General features: G+C 40.2%; 1 long non-coding RNA gene across 2 annotated transcripts; it reads left to right on the top strand.

Moving 5' to 3' along the window:
* Positions 1 to 2,101: 2,101 nt before the first annotated feature.
* Positions 2,102 to 21,711, top strand: LOC138225045 (uncharacterized). Of its 2 annotated transcripts, XR_011183598.1 has the most exons (6): positions 2,102 to 2,142; positions 5,142 to 5,230; positions 15,960 to 16,051; positions 18,005 to 18,857; positions 19,565 to 19,745; positions 21,195 to 21,711. It is a non-coding gene; the product is annotated as an uncharacterized lncRNA (long non-coding RNA). The 2 variants fall into 2 exon arrangements; XR_011183597.1 differs by lacking the exons at positions 2,102 to 2,142; positions 5,142 to 5,230 and adding an exon at positions 12,139 to 12,299.
* Positions 21,712 to 22,243: the final 532 nt, after the last annotated feature.

A 22,243-nucleotide genomic window follows, 5' to 3' on the forward strand; every position in this document is an offset into this window, starting at 1 on the left:
TCTTTCTCCCCCTCCTCCCTCTCTCCCTCAATTCAATTCAATTCAAGGTGTTTTATTTGCATGACAGATGGGTACAATCAGTGTTGGGTATGTATATTTTGATATTTACACCCTACGCGGCACCGAGGGAGCGTCTGCATTTATAACTTAGTTTTTAAAATTAGTCAAGCAATATGAAGCATCTCCTTTTACTTTTAAGTCCCTTAAATACATTGAGCACAGCTTTCTCACCACTTAAGATTGCTTTTTGATACCATCCTTACACAAAGCAGAAACTTTCCGATGACTTACAGTACAAGTGGAAAGATTACAGATTTGAATCGTCTCATCGTTATACGTTTTAGGAACGTTTCATCTAAACAAACACCACAAAACGATTCTCGACACCTACAGTAGTTCACTGCTTTAAATACATCGAATTAAGAAAGTTATGTGTAGCACTTTAGATCTTTTTTTCTGAACCAGGGAAAATCTGATCATGTTTCTCTATAACAATAATAAAAAACGTTATTTTACATATCACCTTTAAAAGTGGTAGTACCTTTTTTAGTACTATATTTTTGTATTATATTCCCTATTAATCAAACTCTAAGAGTATGTATCGGCTTGTCAGTCAGGTCTTTTTTCTCTATTTGAATTGTGGTTTACACATCGCACGACTTTAAAAGCTAGAAAGACAGGTTTCGATTCACATTAGCTGGCGAGCCTTGTTAACAAAAAAAAAAACAGACAATACCCATGGAGGGGGAGGTCAAGCCAGAGAGAGAGTTTTTTACCCTCTGTCTAAAAACCCAAATAACCCGGGGCAGAGACTCCGGGGGGATCATTGCGTGGTACAGAGCGGAGCTCAATCAATTCTTATGGAATGTGTTTTCTTTCTTCTTTTTTTCAGCATGGAATAAACCTGTTACTTGATTCATATGGATGCCCGGTTCCGCCGGGGATTCAAAACATTTTTTTTTAATCGGGTATCGAAGGGAATAGGCAGTATAACCCTGTTCATGCACAAACTGTGGCATGTTACATTGATTTGGGTGTCTCCTCTTGCCAGAAAGCTCTAAATTGCATTTTGAGCACGGTTTTTGACTTTTTTGGGCGCGGACAGCACATACAAGGGTTAATGAACCGCGCCAAGAAATTTAAAATAGTATTCTTCAGCTGTGAGGGTAGGAGTGGACCGCAGCAGGCATAATCAGCAAATCAGGAAAACAAAGAACAGGACAGGTGAGATGTGTATCCAGAAACCGAGTGATCAGAAAAAGGAAATGGTGTCTTTCCCTGGCATTAGCTCATCGGTATGGTGTAAGTTTACCCTTACTTCGTGCGACTGGAAAATAATTCGTGATCGGATCAACGAAATGCTTCGTAGAAGGAGGCGATCTTTTCCTCTAGTCTAACCACAAACAAAACATTCCTGTTAGACAAGAGGAATTGAAAAAAAAAAACAATTTTGTCAATGGAAACCGGTGTGTGTGTCTCTCTCTGCTGGATGTCCCTCTCACTCTCTGCGGAATGAATAAAAGCATTTTATTAAAAACGCGTTTGCGTTTGTCTGGTATTTACTTTGGTCCCTTTTAATTGTTTTTCGATCTACTGTATTGCTTTGAGATGCCACTTTTAAAGGTGACATGTAAAATACATTTTTTTATTATTGTTATAGAGAAACATGATCAGATTTTCCCTGGTTCAGAAAAAAAAGATCTAAAGTGCTACACATAACTTTCTTAATTCGATGTATTTAAAGCAGTGAACTACTGTAGGTGTAACATAACATTCAGAAATACAATCACGTATTTGACAAATAAAAACGATTACAATGTAATCCTTCCACGTTTGATCCCAAAATCCCAAGAAATATAAATCTTAACGGGTAGAAAGCTATGCTGAGTTGATTAAGATACTTAGAAGACAAAGATACTGTATCCATTTATGTTGCATTAGCCTGATTATGATTAAAAAATACATATAATTAAACACGCGTTTGCGATTTAAATCAGAACACGATTTAAATCAATATAAATGTTTATATTGTAACGCATACTGTCCAGCCTCTATTTCTCTATAAAAAATTACTCTATTGAAACACACACACACAATAGAAGCAGGAAGCAGAAGCAGGGACCGTTGTCAGAAGGGAAGAAGGTGACTATTCATTGTTATCAAAAATGACTTAGAATCGATCATGTTGTGATATTTTGAAATCTAAAAGTCAATTGATTGTCCATAATATCGCTATTCTATTTTTTCGAAGAAATGTTTGTTAAAAGTGGAGTCCAGCACCAGCTGGATTCGAACACACAACAAATGAGTTGGTAAGCAGGCACGTAGACCAGTAGGCTACAGGGGGAATTGCGTGAAGACAGAGGTAAAACAGCCCTACATAGCCCTGTCGCAGTACACGAATATAATCATAACGTTATTAAATTCTTTAGATACGCGATTCCATATTATATTAGCAGAAAAGCTTAAAACTACCACTTTTTCACACGCTATTTCACATGCTAGTTAAATACTTCGATGCTTGAAATGTTTAGGGAGAAATGGAATACCGGTGTGTATTTTTCCTTTAAAGTACCGATTCCTGGAATCTGACTGGCTGACACCCTTCTGAAGTGGTTCCATAAAATCTGGTATACGGAAAAGAAAGCATTGATAAAAAAAAGCCTGGATTCTCATGTATCTCATACAAGTATCTTTTAATACAGTCTTTGCTGTGCTCTTGAGGATCCTTGTGATATTTTGAGCTCTAGTTGAATGATAAGTGTCACATTTTAAATCATTTTTGTAGTTAGAAATTATGAAACGCCCTGTTAAAAGCAAGGGAGTTTTTATGCCCGTTGAAGTACTACAAAATGCCTGACAAAGTATGGCTTGGACAGATTCCAAGTGCTTATACAAATGTGCTAAAGAAATTATACTTTGAGTATACAGCTTGTCCAAAGTCATTCATTATTAATACTATTAGTAATATCTTCGGTAAAGGCTTTGATGCATAAATATTTCTGATAAAGGTAGGTTGTGTACTTTTGTCGAGCTGAGCAATCTTGCTTTCATAAAATATATACGCGATTCAATATTATATTCCCTTTTAATCAAATTCTAAAAGTATGCTTGTTGACTCCGGTATCTCTTTAGTTAAAGACTTCGATGCTTAAAATGTTTAGGGAGAAATGGAATACTGGTGTGTATTTTTTCTTTAAAGTACCAAGACCAGCCATATACTGTAAGTTTATGTTCCAAAATTAATATTGTTTATGGCCTTCACACACGTTACAGTATGCTCCTATTCTTTTTATGTTCAGCTACTAAGATTTCCCTTCAGTGGTAAAATTCAATATCTAGAACGGGCACAGCAAAGATGTTTACTGTAAGTCTTTCTACGACAGACCAACGGACCACGAGTGCCCCTGTCGGTCAACCAATCACATACTGCGGTGCCATGCGTCATCTTGCGTCACAATGCGCGACGCCACCTGCAGTACATGTCTGTAACGCGCACTTTGAATGGCTGCATCTGTAGACCCTATGTGGCACAGCAGAATCCCTTAAAGGGTAAGGACCAAAACTATAGTTCGAACATACTTTTGAATACAAAGTTTTTATAACAAACCCATGGGAAATAACACTATAATATTGTCTAAAACACAGTCTGAGGTCAAGGATATCAAGCAATTAGGATATCAGGATTTACAAGTTCAAATACAGGCATTAGACAAGTCCCTCCAAAACCAGACTTCAGCGATGTAACCCAAATATAGAGTCCCAAATCCCAAGACGAGCACTTCTCCATACGAAGGCATCTGTCACCATGAACGGATACAAGGCCATTCCCACGGGGTAAAACCAGGACCCAGAAAACCAGGAACTTCACAACCCAGGTAACTGGAGATAGATTCACAAAGAATTCTGGAACCAGAATAACCGGGAGCCTATGCCGAAGATCCACAACGAGAAAACCGAAAGGATAAGTACTGGAGTATGTCCGAGTTTACAAGCTGACACCAAGGATGTTACAAATCTGACAATGCCTGGCACTAAAAGCAGGGTAAAACCTTATATTCAAGGAAGCGACCAGTAAACCAATTCTGATTGGCCACCGCATAATCAGCAACACTCAGAGAGTGTTCTGACAATTAACACTTCCTGACAGAAGACTCTTAATCACTTATCCAGAACTTAACTAACCAAGGTAAACCAGAACATTATTTCATTATGTCTCAGACTTAGTATAACTCAGGAAACACCCCAGTTCCTTTCTTTCTTTTGAGCTCTCTGAGAACTGCGAATGCTGATAAGAGCCAGGTGTTAATTACTAGATTCCTAAGAGAGTTCAATAGTCACATCCAATAACCATAACAATCAAATAAAAAAATTAACATATAATCTTATCTTGAAATACTATAAGATCAAAGTAAAGATTAAATCAGCTGAAAATTCTTTTGCTTGTTCAAAAATGTATTATTAATATCACCTAAATGAATTCAGATTGTTTCCTTTTTCTAAAGCTGTACCGTCTTTTCCCACGAGCTGTGTATTATTTTTGTGTGCACCCATCCCTCGATTTATAATACCTGCTTTATGAATTTTAGGTATAGCTAAGCATATTTTCAGACCTATTTTTGGCTTTTGCGAAAAACAAACAAACCAGGAAGCAGTCCAAAGTCCATTACCAGGAGGTCCATCCGAGACTAACACAGGAACAAGGAAGTAGGAAGATGGAACAGTAAAACCATAACAGAGCCGGGTGCTACGAGCCCTGGACCCAGATGGTCAGGACGCTGGGGAATAAGACCTGCCCTCGGGTTACCCGCGCGCCCAGGGAATAGGCAAACCTTGTGGAGCCCATCTTCCAATGCCAAGAACAGAGCTTCGGAGGCACAGGTTTAAATAATACACACGGAGCAAGGGGCACGTGAAAGTAATAATCAAACTAAAATACAAAAAGGGTCAGAGCACACCCTAGAGGAGGGATGACGATCGTTACAATATTAAGCCTATGTGCGTTTTCCTCTATATCCTGGTGAGCCCTTCTTTCTAATAGAAAATGCTACTGATAAACCAAATCTGGTGTCTCTCTCAAAGATACTAGCTTGGGAGATCTATCTTAAAATAACTATTTTGGCTGTGGAACTGTTTTGCAGGTGCACAGAACACTTGCCTTGTCTTCAGCAAGAAACATCTTAACCTCAACTGTCTGACCAGGTTAGGACTTCAGCAGCAGACAATATGAGTGAGTATGTGGAGTCTTCTAGATTGGGTTGCCAATTTGACAGCTGCTCAGCAGTCATCTTGAACCTGGACTTGCTGTTGCAGTAATGCTTGAAAGAAGGGATGTCCCATCAAATGTCCCATCAAGGTCGTTTTAAAGTAGCAGCACCTGAACAACTGAGAGGTTACTAAGCCAGCTGGTTACTGGTTTAACCGCTTAAGAGCTGGGTTAGAGAACGTGGTAAGGCTTATGGTTTAGAAGTAAGTTTACTTACTTTAAAGTAAGCTTTAGCCATTGAAGGTTAATGATTACCATCTTACAGTAGCTATCACTAGACTTGATATGTTTATTAACCATTAAGTGCTGCTCCTAGAAAAGGAGCACAAGCACCACTTGTTTTAACTTTCGCTTCACTTCCTTAAATGTTTCCCTACTTGGTTCACACTGGCACACCACTGTTGCTCAATCTTCTTGCAGCTCAGAGAAGGAAGTCAGTGGTCACTTGTACCAGGAGCACCACCATACTCCTCTCCTTGAGAGCTCCCTCTCATTATTTTGTGAAATGATTTGCTTGAATTCCTCCCCTGTTAGCCTCTTGCTAACCAATCTATTGGTGATTGACTGGATTGTGAGAGGATGTCATTTTCCACTGCATAGCAGGCCACACTCGACAACGTGTTATAATGGATGTATTTTTTTAGGTTGTCTGATCACTTCCTTAACTGTGATCTAAATCATAGAAGCATTACTGTGATGCAACCCATTGATCTTTCTGTCACGATTGTAGTCCCTCCTCCTTAAGGGCGCTCCGGGTCTTCCTCGTTTGCCTTATTTCCCACACCTGCCCCCTGTTCCAGTCTCCTTCTGTCCCCCTTTAAAAGCCAGACGCAGTTGCCAATCGAGGCTCTTCACTGATTTCCGCATCGTGCGAGCCTGGGACCAGGATTAGTCTGGCTCCGTTATGCTTTTAACTTTCTGCTCCTGTTGCTGTTACCCCCGCCGGTCCCGACTCGGCACCTGGTTTTAATCTTTTGTTTGGATGGATCACCCGGCCATGGACTTTCTGTCACGGACGTCCAAAGGGACTAACCGTGGGGAGCAGGAGAGCGGAAAAAGACCTATATGCGTAGCGGCGAGACGGGAAAAAGGCCCGGGCTCATAGTGCAAAGAGTTCAGGAATGCCGTATAGAAACCTATGCCCTCAGGGAGCGGATGTGGGGCGCCCTGGTGCTAGGCGGGTCTCAGGACATCCGAACGTCAATGCTGAGCGAGGACAGAGTGCAAGACCAGGAAATATATAGCCCAAGGGAAAGAGAGGGACAGGAAGGACAGCAGACCGGAAACTAGGGACAGGACAGAGAAGGAGCGCCCTCTGGCTGCAGAGGGCGTGACAGTACCCCCCCCCTTCATGGGCGGCTCCCGACGCCCATTCAAATAAATAAGCTGCACAGCACTGGGGGGAGGAAAAACCTCATTTAACTGAAAGGAAACCTCCGGGAATCCACGGCTGAGAGCTACCCCTTCCTCCGGGGTATAAACCTTTATTGGGTGGAGGAAGGGGGGGTAGAGAAGAGCTCCGGAGACTTAAAACACAAAAGTACACAAGCACAAACACAACAGACAAAAACCTGGGAAAGACCAGGGAGACAAACCACACAAAAAAAAATAGGAACCAAAAACAGGTAGGAACCAAAGTTCCGAAACACAGAGAGCAGGGGGGACCAAAAAGGAGGGGAAACCAGGAAGAAAAAAATCAAAACAAAAGGCAAAAAACAAGAAAAAAAATCACAAAAACCCCGGGGAAAAATACCGCAGACTGGGCAAATGGCACGTTCACATTCTAACGCTGATATCGGAGTGGACAACCTGAGAAAAGCCAGACCGAAGTCCGCTCACAGACACAGATGCCCGGAGTGATATCCAGCGAAAGGCATGGAGGAACGGCAGAAAGCTTACCATTCTATCACTGATATCGGAGAGAGCCAGACCAGGAAGAGCCAGGCACGAGAACCCGCTCCAGACACAGAAGCTCGGAGTGATATCCAGTAATAAAAATAGGCAAGCCAGCTCAACATTCAATCACTGATATCGGAGTGATCTACCCGAGGAAAGCCAGGTACAGGACCCGCTCACAGGCACGGAAGATCGGAGTGATATCCAGTGAATAGAATAGAGGAACTGAAAAAAAAAAACAGCCCAGAGAACAAGAAAAAAAAAACTGCGGCAAGACAAAAAAAAGCACCGCTCGCGGGGTCAGTAGGTGGCTCAGCATTCTGTCACGGACGTCCAAAGGGACTAACCGTGGGGAGCAGGAGAGCGGAAAAAGACCCATATGCGTAGCGGCGAGACGGGAAAAAGGCCCGGGCTCATAGTGCAAAGAGTTCAGGAATGCCGTATAGAAACCTATGCCCTCAGTGAGCGGACGTGGGGCGCCCTGGTGCTAGGCGGGTCTCAGGACATCCGAACGTCAATGCTGAGTGAGGACAGAGTGCAAGACCCGGAAATATATAGCCCAAGGGAAAGAGAGGGACAGGAAGGACAGCAGACCGGAAACTAGGGACAGGACAGAGAAGGAGCGCCCTCTGGCTGCAGAGGGCGTGACACTTTCGCTCAGTTTTGGATTTTCCTTTGGATTTCTTCTAGGATTCTTTGCCTTGGCCACACCTCCCCGGATCACCAGCACTCTATGGACACACCCCCCTGTTTTTATTCCCTTCTCCTGCATGACTTTTCCCCCTGTGTTTTCTCACTATTCCGGATTAAAAGAACTGGTCTTACACTTTCAATATTGAATGTATTCATAGGTGTTTTGTTTGGTGTGGAGAGCTCAGGATTGGCCCAGTTAACTTCAAAGAAAGCTCCTATTATCATGCTAAACATACTGTTAATACTGTTTCAGGAATTGTATTTATGAAATTGAGAAAAGGGGTAATATTTGCTTGAAATATGTACAATTATTATAAATAATTGCAGCTCTGTTTATAATTAAAATGTATATACAGAATTAGATTCAACATATGGAAACATATGTACATAAATCTAAATATACTTACAGTATACATACTGTACATACGGATGTTGGTGAAAAGAAGAGCTGTTTATTCGCACAGGGTCTTTTTCACTCTCCTGCTTCTCCACGGTTTCTCCCTTCCGATATCCGTGACAACGACTCCTTATTAAGACTTTCGTTATTGCTTACATTCGCAAAACAAGACATTCGACTTCCATTTTTACTACATTTAAGACATGAGCTCTAGTTTTCCACTGACCTACAGTATAGATGCCCCCTAGTATGTTTCCACTTGCCAGAGTTAAGAAGCTAAAAGACAAGCTTTTATAAAATGTATAACATTCCTTCCCACGTGAGGAGATAAAAGTCTTAAAAATAAAAGTAATAATATCTCAGGAAAACTTTGAAATGATTCCAAATGTACCTGTAATCAAGTCAATCTCACTTCAGGGGAACTGATTTACATATTAGTTATGTGTCCTGGCAGGCGGAAGAATTTAGAGAGAAGCCTGGCTTGTTTTTGCATGTGAAATTAGAGTGTGAAAAGTATAAAGTCTAAGCTGATAACAGACATTCACAATCAGAGAGGCTTCCACATTGAAGGATTCATCACCTTGATATTACTAAGAAAACAAATATTTGTATAGCCAACTGTTGTATATTTACCACAGTTACCAGGTCTAAATTTGGTATTTATTTTCAAACTATCTACCACTTAAACAGCTATTAACAATTGAGAAAAATTATTAATTACTCTGAGGGTTTCAGGTTTTGTCATCCAAACATTTGTAACCAGTTCATCCAATTCGGGGTGAAACAAGAAAAGAGAACAATGCAGAATACACCCTGGGCGAGACACCAGTCCATCTCTGGGCATACACAGACAGAAACACCCACACCAGGCCAGGACTGTGGAAAAAAAAACAGAGCATCTGGAGGAAACCTATATGAACATGAGGAGAACATACAAACTCCACACAGGTGGCACCCTATACTAACCACTCCGCCACTGTGCCACACAGTATGCCACACTTGCTGATCTAAAAACTCACGCAACTGTACTGTACATGTATCGAGAGAGACAGTACCATCAAACCAAATCACAAAAATATGGAGCAGTTGTCCACATATATACATAAAATATAGTTTTAAACATTTGAAGGTATTGTCACAGTGAAGATCCAAACATTTACAAGTCAGATATGAATTTTAATAACTCATACAATAAATGCAATGCATGGTCACCGCGAAGCAATACTGTATTTTTTATTGGTCTGTCTCACAACACATCCAGCTTTTGTGTTATTTCATATACCTGAGAACAAAATGGTCCGGGCCAAAAAAATACTAATTAAATGTAGTTTATATTAAGCCATTTGTTTTTCAATATACAGCTTTAGATTTTAAAAATTATTTTTTTGCACTTTTTAAAAACAATCTACTTACCAGTACAGTGTGTAAAATGAGGATGACTTGAAGTCAGTTCAGTATGTTTTGACTTCCCAAAATGATATCCATTTCAATGCTTTTCTAACTCATTGCTTTGCCATGGTATTTCAACACAAAAGCAATGATCCAGTAAATTTAAAAGAGCTTGCAGTTCTGGCTGTTATATCAGTAGGTTCTGTAAAGGTTAATGTTCATTATGTTACCCCACTATTATTATTACATAGTGTGCCTTTAATTAGCAATGTACACTTCTGTTGAACAGTTTGTACAATTTCCATATTAAGGAAGAATTATGAGCACTGCCTTTTTGTGTTTTTAAAATTGAAATTTGGAAAAAAAACATACAGGCAAAGAACTGTTTGACAAAGTCACATTACGTACACATACAGTACAGGACACATACTGTACTACGTAATTGCAAGCATAAGCTTAAAAGAAATCTTCCCCTGATTCCACAATCCTGTGTCAACGTTTTTGGCATAGTGGACATGTTGTGTGGAATGAGACCATTCGTACCCAGTCCATTGATTGGACATGCACAGACTGTGTACAGCTCACATTCATAAATAAAGCATTTCAAACAGTGTGTAATGGCTCATTGTGTCATACTGGCCAGTACAATGATGTACAGTATCTCAGTGTCCAGTGCTTGTTGCTGGCTCTCTGTCATCTCTGATTCAACACTCAGTCTCCTCCATTTGGATTGTCTTGTCTGACAGCACTGGTCTGTGTTCCACACAGTACGTGGAGCTCAGGATTAAAAGGGGGGATTGTTTAAGGAGAATTTAGATATCTTTGGATTTGCTGAAGGAGTTAACTGTGTATTGTTTCTGCACACTTGTTTCACCTTCACCTCAATGCTGTATTTTAAAATCTTCTTTTGTCTGTATTCCCTTGATTTTGATTTTGGTCATTATTCTCTGTGACAGGGTGCCTGCATATTTGTCTTTCCCAAATTAATGTTAAATACTCCAATACTTTTCCTGTACCCTTCCTGTATGTTTGTGAATGTGTGATACAGTATGCGTGAGGTGTAAACAATACCCTTTTGTCCCTCAAAATCACTGCATTGTTCCCCGTTAGAGTATGGTATTGTGTTTGTAGTTTCCCACACTGCCACATCAGCAGTACTCAACAAAAGGAAGTGCTGATCTTAAATGAAAAGGTTACTGTTAGATTTTTTTGTTTAAATGTATAAAACCCTCACATGGCTTTGGTAAAGTTTATAATTAAGCTACTTCATTTGTTTCAAAATTGTCCACTTCTTTTAAAAGATATGAGCAAGTCTCTTTAAGGGAGGAGGGCCCTTGGAAAGAAGGAACTACAGTATAAGAGGGACTGGGAGAGGGCAGTAGAGGGATGGTGCCTTGCTGGCAAGGTGGGCTGAGGTGCTTTAGTGAGGTTTTTTTTGATGATCACTGTTTGAAGGCAATAAATCCAGTTTTGTTTGCGTTTGTGCATATGTGTATTGTGCATATGTGTAACTTTTGTGTGTTTTATTATGCAGTCCCTTGAGATGATGTACCCTTAAACATTCTGTATTAAATACTACTACTTAATAATAATTGTTGTTTTAAAAATCCTCTGCAACTAACCATGTACAATATAAACACTGATTTCATCATCATTTAAGATTATCATCTTGGGATTTTGGCAACTTAAACTTAAACAGGTATTCTTAAACTTCATTTCTACTTAAATTCAGCTGTTATTATTGTATAATAGTACAATAGTATGAGCTTCTCAAAGAGAATAGAAAAATATTTTTAAAATGATTTGGTAAAAAAAAGTTAATGTATGCCTTGCACTACCCTTTGTATAAAATGGTTAATAATTTGACAGGATATTCTTCTTGAGAATTCTGAGGTTGTCCCTTTTATATTTCAAAATGAGCATTTTTGATAGATCATTTATTATTGCTCAATGTAAAAAGCATTATAATTAAGGGAAACAAGCCAAGGCTGAACACAGAACTTCAGCAGCAGGTGAAATTTCACATTGGTGGCTCTGAAAATTCAACAAAAATATATTTGCATATATACAGGTAATTCAGATGTATATACAGTAGTAGGTATATTTACATCAAACCATGAACAGACATAAAACAACTTTATATTAGTGGTGATTTAAAAGAAAAGGTTATTCAAACTCATGCAATGCTTAGCAGAGGCACAATGACAGACAGCTTTAATTATCCAGCTGTGTTGCCTTAGAGGATAACTGGAATAGTGACAAATAAAGGTTCAACTGTTCAGTCCAGTTCTAACAGTTATGAACAAGCTGGATAAAATATAACCAGATAGCTTAGTACTTGAGCTTTAACTCGCCAGGTTGAGGAGATAACTGTTGCTTGAAAATTAGCACTGTTGCAATCTCCCTCACTTCAGATGAATGAGCGGAGCCAATTCTGAGAAACTGCTGATGTTGGGGAGGAGGGAGGGGACCTACTGTATAAAAGGTGAGTGCCGTGCTTTTTCAGCCAGTGGGCTTTCACAGCAGGGAAGCAGATTAAAATTTTACCTCCACCCAAACTTCTGTTCAATAACCCCATTTAATCCTACCCTGACAAAGCAAACGGAGAAACACACCTTTCTGCTCTTGAGCCTTCTTCAGGTGTGGGGACCCGATCAGGTTGGTAATAAGAAGATGTTGTGAATCTCTTTGTTGCAAACCGTGCTTTGCCTCTCTGGTTTTCCTGTCAGTGTGGGCAATCTGTTTGTTAAGGGAAAATATGATGGAAAACATTTGTTTTATGGAACATTGGTGATGAAATCTTTTAGTTTTGATCTGGAAGATATCGTAATGAAAAGAAAAGGCAGGATACACCCTGGACAGGACACCAGGTCATCACAGGACAAAAACCCACTCACACCAGGGAGGGACATTTTTTCTAACTGCACCAGGAGAAAACTCACATAAATGCAAAAAGAACATTCAAACTCCACACAAACAGCACTCAAGATCCAGAATTGAACCGAGGCCCCCAGTGCCACAAGGCAGCAATGCTAACCTACTGAACCACAGCGTTACCACTAACCACATGCTGAAAAATAGTAAAGAGAAAGAGATTGTTTTGGCTGTTGAGCTTTCTTCAGGTGTGACACGTTTTTGCTGGTCATTTCAGAATATACGTGTTGATACATAAATGCATTGAAATATTATTATACTGTATGTGTGTGATGCATCAGCTTTAGAGAGGTCTATAATCGCAGCCGACTTGCAACTAGAGGCAGCTAAAGGTTCTAACATGCCTGTAGATAGTCATAGTGTTGCTTACATTGTTAATAATTCGTTAATTGGTAAAGGGTGTAGAAACATATCTGTGTTCCCTGCAATGGAATGGTATCCCATCCAGGGTGTATCCCACCTTGTGCCTGTTGCTTACAAGGAAAGTCTCTGGCTTCCTTGTGACCCTGTTCTGAATGAAGTATTTGGAAAACGGATGGATGCAGAAAGGTTTTAGTTTGCTCAAAAACAGGGTTTAGTGGTAGTTTGGTTTTTTTGGTGAACAGCTTTTTGTGCTCGCTAGATTGTGTCCTGTAAGGTACTAGGATCAGGCTTGAAGGTTGTAAAGCTACAGTCCACCAATATCTGGAGCATACAGTTGAATTTATTAGTTCTTCAATAAGCATGATTTCCTCAGTGTTCTATTCCAGGTCATGCAATGTGGAAGAGGTTTTCTTTCTATAAAAAGAAATATGACATGATGTAAAAACATGTAATGTTAGAAAATACCAGCACTCCCAGTACAGACTGTCTAATACAATAGATACAGTGCCTTTGAAAAGTATTTACCAACTTCCAATGTCCTGTTTGTGTATACAAATCATTTATTATAATGTGTGAATATTATTAATCAAAGATTGATTATTCAAACTGAACACTTAGAGGTGACAGAGGTTAAATTTTAAAAACAAGTATTCACTGAATTGAGTCTCAACAAAGTTTGCGCAACACAGCACATGTGCCACATATCTTGAATTTACTTTTCTTCTTGCAACAATCCCAAATATACCCAGCAGCTATGTCACTGTGCAGCTCATAGCTCAGCAGTGTGAGCTTGGCCAGTACCTTGGTGGGAGACTCCTGGGAAAGCTAAGGCTGCTGCTGGAAGAGGTGTTAGTGGGGCCAGTAGGGAGGTGGAGGTGTGTTTCTGTACACTTGTTTTGCCTTCCCTGCAGTGCACCTGCCTTTACCTCAATTCTGTCTTTTAAAATCTCATTTTGTCTATATTCCCTTAAATTTAGCTCTTAGTCATTTTCCCCTGCAAATAAAGCCTCATATCATCTAGTTACTCCAGCGATTGGTCTGTTTACCAAAACAGTTGATATTGACAAAACCCATCTGGTGTGTGATGTCTTAAATTAAAACCTAGAAAGCACTTTTATACATACTGTATATATACATGTGTTAATCATAGATGTAACATTCATTATTATAAGTTGTGGGGTTTTATAGGAAATACAGTGCCTTGCGAAAGTATTCGGCCCCCTTGAACTTTTCAACCTTTTGCCACATTTCAGGCTTCAAACATAAAGATATAAATTTTTTATTTTATGTGAAGAATCACCAACAAGTGGGACACAATTGTGAAGTGGAATGAAATCTATTGGATTTTTGAAACTTTTTTAACTAATAAAAAAATGAAAAGTGGGGCGTGCAAAATTATTCGGCCCCTTTACTTTCAGTGCAGCAAACTCACTCCAGAAGTTCAGCGAGGATCTCTGAATGATCCAATGTTGTCCTAAATGACTGATGATGATAAATAGAATCCACCTGTGTGTAATCAAGTCTCTGTATAAATGCACCTGCTCTGTGATAGTCTCAAGGTTCTGTTGAAAGCGCAGAGAGCATCATGAAGACCAAGGAACACACCAGGCAGGTCCGTAATACTGTTGTGGAGAAGTTTAAAGCCGGATTTGGATACAAAAAGATTTCCCAAGCTTCAAACATCCCAAGGAGCACTGTGCAAGCGATCATCTTGAAATGGAAGGAGTATCAGACCACTGCAAATCTACCAAGACCTGGCCGTCCCTCTAAACTTTCAGCTCAGACAAGGAGAAGACTGATCAGAGATGCAGCCAAGAGGCCCATGATCACTCTGGATGAACTGCAGAGAACTACAGCTGAGGTGGGAGAGTCTGTCCATAGGACAACAATCAGTCTTACACTGCACAAATCTGGCCTTTATGGAAGAGTGGCAAGAAGAAAGCCATTTCTCAAAGATCCATAAAAAGTCTCGTCTAAAGTTTGCCACAAGCCACCTGGGAGACACCCCAAACATGTGGAAGAAGGTGCTCTGGTCAGATGAAACCAAAATCGAACTTTTTGGCCACAATGCAAAACGATATGTTTGGCGTAAAAGCAACACAGCTCATCACCCTCAACACACCATCCCCACTGTCAAACATGGTGGTGGCAGCATCATGGTTTGGGCCTGCTTTTCTTCAGCAGGGACAGGGAAGATGGTTAAAATTGAGGGGAAGATGGATGCAGCCAAATACAGGACCATTCTGGATGAAAACCTGTTGGAGTCTGCAAAAGACCTGAAACTGGGACGGAGATTTATCTTCCAACAAGACAATGATCCCAAACATACAGCAAAATCTACAAAGGAATGGTTCACAAATAAACGTATCCAGGTGTTTGAATGGCCAAGTCAAAGTCCAGACCTGAATCCAATCGAGAATCTGTGGAAAGAGCTGAAAACTGCTGTTCACAAACGCTCTCCATCCAACCTCACTGAGCTCGAGCTGTTTTGCAAGGAAGAATCGGCAAGAATTTCAGTCTCTCGATGTGCAAAACTGATGGAGACATACCCCAAGCGACTTGCAGCTGTAATCGCAGCAAAAGGTGGCTCTACAAAGTATTAACGCAAGGGGGCCGAATAATTTTGCACGCCCCACTTTTCATTTTTTTTATTAGTTAAAAAAGTTTCAAAAATCCAATAGATTTCGTTCCACTTCACAATTGTGTCCCACTTGTTGGTGATTCTTCACATAAAATAAAAAATTTATATCTTTGTTTGAAGCCTGAAATGTGGCAAAAGGTTGAAAAGTTCAAGGGGGCCGAATACTTTCGCAAGGCACTGTATGTTCCTGCAGATAAGAAATAAATAATTTTGGTTGTTGAATATTTTTTGTATAACACAAACATTGTTCATGGATTTTTTCACATAGTATTGTTAAAGTAACATGTTCTTATAAGATGGGGAGATTTATAAGTTCATGCAAGGGAATAAGAAGTCTTAAAATAACTACGTATTTTGGTTCTTGAATTCTGTTTTTGCAGAAACACACTTTACCTCATCTTCAGCAAGAAACATCTTAAAACACAAACCGTGTCCCATCACCCTCACAGGACTTCAGCATCAGGCAATATGAGTGAGTATATTGAAAACTGATAGTGAGCTCACGGGTGGAGACTCAGCTGTCAACAACTCAATTGATCATGAAACTCGACTTGGTGTCGCAGTCACACTTTAATCCTGTTCCTGGAAGGTTGGTGTGTCTGCAGGTATTCAAGGTCTATGTATTCTCAACCATGTGTGATCAGGCTAAAGCTTTAGCACTAGACAATATGAGTGAGTGTGCTGAAAAACAATGCTGTTTTGCAGATCTGCTGTTTGGCTACCTGAGGTATCATCAGCTCCTAGACTGATTCAGTGTCAGGAATCAGATGTAAGCTGCTCAGCAGAGTCTTGAAACTGGACTCAGTATTGCAGTAACACTCTAAAGCAGGGGTGTCCGATCCTGGTCCTGGAGGATCAGTAGTTCTGCAGGTTAAGGTCTATTTAAAGCAGCAGTACCTGGAGAGGTGAGAGAAGCAGTTAAATTGATCTAGTTAAACAAGTAACCAGCTGCTTTAGCTCTTTAAGAGCCAAGTTGTAGTGCAACCTCACAGACACACCAGCCCTCCAGGATGAGGATTGTTCATTGCTGCTTTGAAGATTCAATTATAATCCCTTCAATCAGACACAGAGTTTCCTGTGATGGAGTCTGCTAGCAGAATCTGTATGTTCCTCTGTACCCATATAGTGGTTTAGAAGATGAAGGCAAGGTAAGCACTCCAAAGGGCAACCGATAGCAGGCCAAGAGCAGAGGGTTCTGGAGGGTTTAAGTATTGTGAGAGGAGGAAGGTGCGCTGATTGATGGAGTGTCATGGTTGGCTGATTGGCAGGAGCGGTGTCGTTTGGCAGAAGTGCTCAGGGCTGGAGTTTAATTAGTACGAGCGCGCTTCCATTTGGGAATGTGGTGGGATGGGGGCGTGACATAAGTACAGATGTTTGTCTGAACCAGTTTCAACACTTTTGTACATAAATACTGTATCACAAACCTTTGGAACCTTTTAGTTTAGAAGGAAAACAAAATTCTAATACTCATAAGCTGAATCTTGAGTGAATGGTTGCACGGGGATGACCATACTTATTAAGCACTTTGTGCAACGTTAAAATTTTCACTAAGCTCACACTGGTAGCACAGACAGTGTCACTCATTGTTCTTTTAGTGCTTAATCATACTGAATTTTTGCTTTGAGCCGATTGCCTCTTTAGGTCTTCTACTATCAGCATCACCACACTTCTGACCCTGACTGCTGATTCTGCTCATTCTGGTTTCACTGCCTACGTAACTGCCAGTTGTGTGCCAGTTGTGTGGGTTGGTCGCCTTGTTCTCCTTGTTCTCTCTAGAGCTTGGCACAATCAAGCAAAAACCAGACAAAATCCAAAATCCAAAGCTTCAGTTACAGACCTACTTTTAGAATTGTATCAAATTGTATCGAGTTGAATTTGTTGGTCAAACCCTGGTTAGTACTGAAAACCTGTAACTGTATTCCTGATCTAGGAAGGGATGATGTTTAATGAAGATTTATAATTGAACTTCATATTTTTTGAAGGTCTAGAATTTAAACGGTTTGAGCTGCAAGGTCACTCTCATCACAGCAGCATCTCTATAGCTAGAGGGAATAGAGCAGGAGTATCTACTGCATTTAAGAGAAAAGCAGTGCCTCTGGGGTTTCGTTGGCACACTGGAATTGGGGTATGGAGAGGGCATACAGAATCTTGAGAATGTATTATGAAGCATTTGTGATCCAGAGATCGACCATCGCTTTTTGTTAAAAAACATGCTATCTGACCGAGTTTGCTCTCCTGAGAGTTCTTTACTGCATGTGTACCCAGATTACAGTCCAAGATCACCAGTTTTATCTGTTGATGTACTGATCTGTTGTGTGTGAGCATTTTATTAGGTGTGATGAATAGTAGTATGAAACCTTTTTGCAAAGGCAGCAATCAGATGAAATCATATTTTTCAATATTTGATATATTTATATATTCATAGGTGTGTTGCTGTTTGGTGTGGAGAGCTCAGGATCTGCCCGGATGGGATTACCCCCAGTTGACTACAATGATAGTTTTAATGCCCATGCAAAACATGTTGGAAATCTAAAAGGTTTCTCCCACATTCTGTTCAGTCCGACCGGGATAATGTTCGCAGTCCGTAATGCAGACATCTATACAGGTTCTCCTCCAGTGAATCCGGATGAAGACTGGCTGACCACTAAAGCAAAGTGTGTTGGCAAAAGAGAATGGGATCAGTTTCACTCACTCTTCTTCCATCCAGATGGCAGCCTATATGCTGTGACAGAAAGTGGGGACTTTTACAAGGGTCCCCCTCCTGAGCATGAGTATGTGTCCTGGAGGTACAGGGCTGCTACAAAGATAGGAACTGGAGGATGGCTTTTCCCTTCTCTGTTCTTTGACCCTGAGGGTATCCTGTATGCTGTGACATCAGAAGGGAAGCTGGTTAAAGGAAAACCTCCAAATGACCCGGACTATAAGTGGTATGAAAATAGTGAGACTGTTGGAACTGGAGGCTGGGCAGAATTTTCCCATTTCATGGCCTTCTCTCCTGATGGCAATCTGTGGTGTGTCTCCAAGGATGAAGGGAAGATCTACTCTGCCCCACCGCCAGAGTTTGCCGCTGATAACTGGATTGGAAGAGCCCAGAAACTTGGCTTTGGCTACAATCGCTACCAGATACTGGTCTTCACACAAGATAAAACCATTAAAAAAATCTTAAACTTGGATTTTGAAGTCAACATTGCACAGATTGTTTCCAATGTCCCTCTGACCATTGGGCAACATGACTCTGACAACACTGAAGGCACTGTTCCCTACACTGCCACTTTCCAGTAAGTTGATCACATTTGGTGCTTTTTGTGGTGCAAACTGACTTTCCTACACAGGGTGCACTCACCTCTTGGAAGCTTTAGTTTCCTAGTTTTCTATCCTCTTTGACCAATTGATTTCTAGCAGCTGGTCAGGTGACTGAGGAAGTAGGGCATTCCCCTATAGCTCTCTGAGGTCACATCTACCATCTTGCCTGAACCCATCTTCCTGGTAAGCCAGCATTAAGAGAGAAAATCTGTATTTCAAGGTCTCTTCAGACCACTATCTTCTTTGAATGTCTAAATTGGAATGAAATTCCCTCACAAGCCTAGCTGTTAAATTTTCATTCTCTTCCTCCCAAATTCCTATATATCCAGAGTTGGTAAGGCTCCAGCTCTGTTCTTAAGAATTCAAGCATAGTTCCTGGATTCTTTCTTTGATATAATGTTTAATGTCTTTTACTAGTAATATTGTACATCTTGATCTGAAAGAATGGCAAAGGAAACAGGTTGGCATGGTGATGCAGTGGTTAGAATGAGTGTCAGTGCCCTGGGTTTAATTCCAGACCTGTGTGTAGCTTGTGAGTGGAGTCTGATTGTGTCTGTGTGTGCCCAGTGATGGACTGGAATCCCACCCAGGGCATATTGTGTGTTGGGTTAGGCTCTGGCTCCCCTGAGATGGGTGGATATTTTATTTACCAAAGGAAACTATTGTATTTTCAACTGGCTAGGTTTTCAGAGTCTCTTACCTTGGAAAGCTCCTTTTCCCATGAGCATGGATTTACTGTGGCAGTTGGGGCATCGACAACCTTCAAGGCTGGAATCCCAATGATCGCGGAGAATGAAACTACAGTCACCGTGGATGTCAGTACAAGTCATACCTGGAGCTTTACAGAGAAGGAGAGGAAACAGGTAAGTTATCAGTACTGGATACAACTATGTAATGTATTGTAAATGCTCTCATTAGGTAAACACTCACAATTAAGATAGAAAACTTGGATTATTGAGAGAATCAAGACTTATGAATTTTGTTTAAAGACTTTTATATAATTTATTTATTTTTCACTATACCAAAGTTTCCTGAAATTCTTACATAATTGAAAGAAGACTGTTTGGAATTAAATTTTTAAAATGGAGCTGTGATTTTAGGGGTTTTTGCACTTCTAAAGTGCAAATGTGTCATTTATATACAGCACATAGAGATTGTAGATCCTGTTCCTCTATATAATTTGGCTCTTTATACAGTGATGAGGTGAACATAGACAGTTTGGTGTCAACAACTGAATGGCATGAATAAGGAGTTCAGAAGCTGCCCAGTTATGTGGTTTCAGGAAATGGCTGGATGAGATTTGGGATCAAGTAGTTACTAACAAAAAAAAAAGGCTGAAAGACCTCCTGTCATTTGTAGCCTTGCTTAAGTTCCCATGTTTGAATAGATCCTTCTTATATGTAGATATGGACAAATATTGTTAATAATCATTAGGATTGTTTAAAAGCTGTGGTTACTACACTTACTATGTTACAGCTCGTTATTTATCCAATCTTCATGTTCTTTTAGGTATTCCAGCAGTATTTTCTGCAGTTCAGTTCTGCATTAAAATATATGCTTCAGATACTCCTATTTCTTATGACTTTTTTACAGAATTTAAAATGTTGTGACATTTCATAGGTCTGTCTCTGTGTCCAAGAAACATAAAGGTCTGTATATAATGAATTCAGATATGAAGCAGAGACAGATTGGGGATAGACAAAATTTTTTCAGCCCTGTGCCTGAACCTTTGATATTAGCTTTGGTCCTAACAACTGTCATTTTTGTTTTGTAAAACATACCTCCAGTTCTCAGCTCTCATTGCATTTACCCATCATGTTCCCCTCTCTGCAACTCACAGTCATTTGTGTGTCGGCTACTTCTACTCCTTTTTCCTCTGTTTACTCTCTGCACTCTTTTCCCATGATAGTATCTTCTATACATTATATTCTATACATGATATATCTGTGTAAATGACCATGAATAGCATCTCATCTACAGCTGGTAGAATACCATCACATGGTATTAACCTCTCTTAAGTGTGCCTTATACCTGTATCCCCTGCCTTTTCCATGTCTATATTAAATATAAAGCTTAGTCCTCCGACAGCCCATGTAAACAGCTGAGTTAAATATTCAGTTGATTCACCTGATAGTATCCATCACTTATCTTCACCATACTAATCCACCAACAAATCTTGAACGTTCTTCCTTCTCCACAATGGACTCTACATAGATCACTGCCACTGATAACATGTTAAAATTGTTTTTCCCCAATGTCTTGGTAATTCCATTTCCAGAATGGCAGTATGCTTTGCTGTTTTGTCTCTGAAGGTTGTAGAATCATCTACCTTGACCGCCACAGTGCCCCCTGGGAAGGCAGTGAGATTCAAGGCTGTTGTTCAGAAGGGAACCCTGGATGTTCCTTTTACAGCAAAGGTGATCACAGACTTTGGATATGAAACCACTATTACTGGAAGATGGATTGGAGCTTCAGTGTCCAGAGTGGGAATAAAGGAAGAAATCCTTGACCTCTCAAAGTAGCTCAGGCCGAGACCTGTCTGAAGAGTATTTTTCAGAATACATTATAGGTAATTGCTAAAAATGATGGAATTAATGCTTTGGGCTTTTCTTACCCTGGTCTTTTGCAGCATACCAATTATCTGAAATATATATTCAAAAGTATTTTTTTGAGTATCTTGTGGTAGAAATCCTTTTCTTTACCTCTTACTTTTAATGAAATGCTGAATTTTCACAATTTTGAAGTATGACATGTATTGAATTTTTTCTTTTGGATGCTTAATCTGACTCTGATATATATTGTATTTCAGCAGCATCAATAAAATATTTGGCTGGTTAGTTATTGCATCTTTGTATTTATTTTTTATTTCTCAGCACAACACAAGAGGTGGCTTTGCCACAGCTTAAGGAAACCTTGATCCATAGGACACACTCTCTGAGGTTTAGAGAGAAATGGATTTTCAGCTGGCATATGAATGAACAAACAAAACATGTAAAATAGTCCCCTTCCAGTATTCCTCTCAACAGCACAGACCTTGTCCAGAAACAGATAGACTGAGTCTAGGATAACCAATCAATGACAAAAACCCTGATGTGATCATTGTCCAGGGTTTGATTCTGGAATGGGTCTCCTTTGAGTTTGCATGATCACCCCGTGTCCATGTGTGTTTTCTCTGGGTGCTCAGTTTTCCTCCCAGCTAGCCAAAACATTCTGCCTGGAGTGGTGTTTTGAATGTGTTCCTGTCTGTGTGCGTGTTTGTAACGATCAGTTCTTTCCGGGCCCTATGCGGATGACACGATCCGGAATAGTGAGGATACAATAAGGAAAGTAGTCATGCAGGAGAAGGGTCTGGAGACGGGGG

This window comes from Lepisosteus oculatus, chromosome 25 (assembly GCF_040954835.1).
Source record: "Lepisosteus oculatus isolate fLepOcu1 chromosome 25, fLepOcu1.hap2, whole genome shotgun sequence".
NCBI lineage: Eukaryota > Metazoa > Chordata > Actinopteri > Semionotiformes > Lepisosteidae > Lepisosteus > Lepisosteus oculatus.